This window comes from Penaeus japonicus, unplaced genomic scaffold, assembly GCF_977035675.1.
Source record: "Penaeus japonicus unplaced genomic scaffold, GWHDUDI00000001_assembly GWHDUDI00000003, whole genome shotgun sequence".
NCBI lineage: Eukaryota > Metazoa > Arthropoda > Malacostraca > Decapoda > Penaeidae > Penaeus > Penaeus japonicus.
Genome location: NW_028234405.1, coordinates 1,531,713 through 1,534,079, shown reverse-complemented (window position 1 = coordinate 1,534,079; position 2,367 = coordinate 1,531,713). Strand labels below are relative to the sequence as shown.

The 2,367-nt window shown below is 49.6% G+C and overlaps 1 protein-coding gene across 2 annotated transcripts in view; it reads right to left on the bottom strand.

Moving 5' to 3' along the window:
* The window catches only part of Ptr (patched domain-containing protein), a 149,512-nt gene extending 148,098 nt beyond the window's left edge, over positions 1-1,414 (bottom strand). For both annotated transcript variants that reach the window (XR_015192520.1, XM_043005189.2), the window contains exon 1: positions 600-1,414. The gene's annotated coding sequence lies outside the window, so the exon portion shown is untranslated. The remainder of the gene's footprint in view (positions 1-599) is intronic.
* Positions 1,415-2,367: the final 953 nt, after the last annotated feature.

Below are 2,367 nucleotides of genomic sequence, written 5' to 3'. Positions count from 1 at the left end.
GATCCGGCAGATGTTCGTCGAAATTAGAAATCTCGAAAATATTTTTGCATGCACGGGAGCAAAGGGACGCGGGGGGAGGGGGAGGGGGGAGAGAGAGGGGGTGGATAGGAGGGGAAGGGAGTGAGAGAGAGAGGGAGAGAGAGAGGGAGTGAGGGAGAGGGATGGAGGGAGGGAAGGAGGGAGAGAGAGAGGGAGGGGGGGAGAGAGGGAGGGAGGGAAGGAGAGAGAGAGAGAGAGAGAGAGAGAGAGAGAGAGAGAGAGAGAGAGAGAGAGAGAGAGAGAGAGAGAGAGAGAGAGAGAGAGAGAGGGGAGGGGGGGGATAGGAGGAGAAGGGAGGGAGAGAGAGAGGGAGGGAGGGAGGGAGGGAGGGAGGGAGGGAGGGAGGGAGGGAGAGAGAGAGAGAGAGAGAGAGAGAGAGAGAGAGAGAGAGAGAGAGAGAGAGAGAGAGAGAGAGAGAGAGGGAGAGAGAGAAAGAGAAAACGAAAGAAAGAGAGAGAGAGAAAACGAGAGAGAGAGAGAGAAAGAAAGAGAGAGAGAAGCAAGAGCACAGGCGCAACAAAACCAATACAGAACAAACAGACACACAAACACACACGTACCTTCAAGAAAGTCGTGGCAGGACCGAGGGGCACAGACAGACCCCGTCCGTTGAAACAGCAGTCCTTCTTCAGTGGCAAAATTTTAGTGATGTGATCGGAGTCTCCAGCACACTCACTCTAGGAGGGGGAGGTGGAGGAGGTGGAGTGGAGGAGGTGGAGGTGGAAGGAGGGGGGATGGAAGGAAAGAGCGCAAACGGTACTGCTCCGGTGAAACTTTCGATATCCTTAAATTCCACTCAGCACTGCGTTATAAATCCCCCGTGTTTTTATTATTCTTTATTTTTATTATTTATTTTTCCAAACTTTCCTCACGGGCACCAACGGCCACAGAGACACTGACCGACGTTTACAGATCACTCAAAGAAGATGAAGAAGGAGGAGGAGGAGGAGAAGAAGAAGAAGAACGGCCACGGAAAATCCGGTTGGGAGGCACTAATTCAACATCCGCGAGGACTTGGCGAGAGAGTCGAAAATATATATCGAACAGGAAGAAAAGGAATAGAGAGAGAGAGAGATAATAGATAAAACAAATCTATTCCAGAAAGAGGGAGATAGATAGAGAGCAAAAAAATAATAAAACTACCGCTTGTAGAGGGAATGAAAAAGAAACAAGGATTGAAGTGACACAAAACACGCACTTATGGACTGGCTAAGAGAGGCGAATAACGGGAAATAGTAGTAAAGCTTGATAGCCAGCCAGCCAGCCGTCCGTCGCTCGAACTCTCTCACCGCGAAGGGGTCTGTGGACTCGAATGCGAAGTGCGGGAGGTGACGAAGAGGCGCGTCCTCCCTCTCTCACTGCTGTCCGCACACTGGCTGGCTGACTCGCTCGCGTGGAGGCGGCGAGAAGGTCGGTCGGTAGAAGGGGACCTGGGAAGGGGGACCTCCTGAGGGGGACCTGAGGGGGAGGAGGAGGGAGGGGGATCTGAGGGGGAGGAGGGGGAAGAGGGTGGAGGAGAAGAGGGGAAGGGGGTCAGGTAGATGGATGGGGGGGAGGATGGGGAGGAGGAGGGGGAGGAGGGGGGAGCCCTGCCTGCTTGCCTCTGCCTACCTGTCTACTATCCCCCCTCTTCCCCCGTCCCTCTATTCCCCCGTCCCTCTCTCCCTCTCCCTCTCTCTCTCTATATATATAGTATGAATAAACTTATCAAAATCAAATTTCTCTCTCTCTCTCTCTCTCTCTCTCTCTCTCTCTCTCTCTCTCTCTCTCTCTCTCTCTCTCTCTCTCTCTCTCTCTCTCTCTCTCTCTCTCTCTCTCTCTCTCTCTCTCTCTCTCTCTCTCTCTCTCCTCCTCCCCCTCCATCCCGTCCCCCTCCACCGCTCACCTGTTACGGGGGGACTCGCCTAAAGACAGACTATCGCCGGCTCTGAGATGGAGATTTTTTCTTTTTTTTTGTCATTCTATGGTAGCGGGGACAGTGTAAGTACTATGGGTAAAGTGTGGTACTGTATTCTTTCTTTTTCATGAACTGATTTATTTTGATCAAGATAGGATATCGGAATATATATATATTTTTTTTCGAAAGGATGGTCAGGTCTTTTCGAGCTTATGTCGTTATTAATCTATTTATATTAAACATCAGTGGAGAGGAAGGCAGAGGTAAGGATGTATTATCTACTTTGCAAATAAAGAAAATACAACAAAAGAGATACTCTGATAATGTATAACAAATTACCATACCCATTTTTTTCTCCAAATAACCATCCTTACTATCATTACCATTATGAAAATACCATAACCTTCATTAATCATCTCATTTCCATTGTC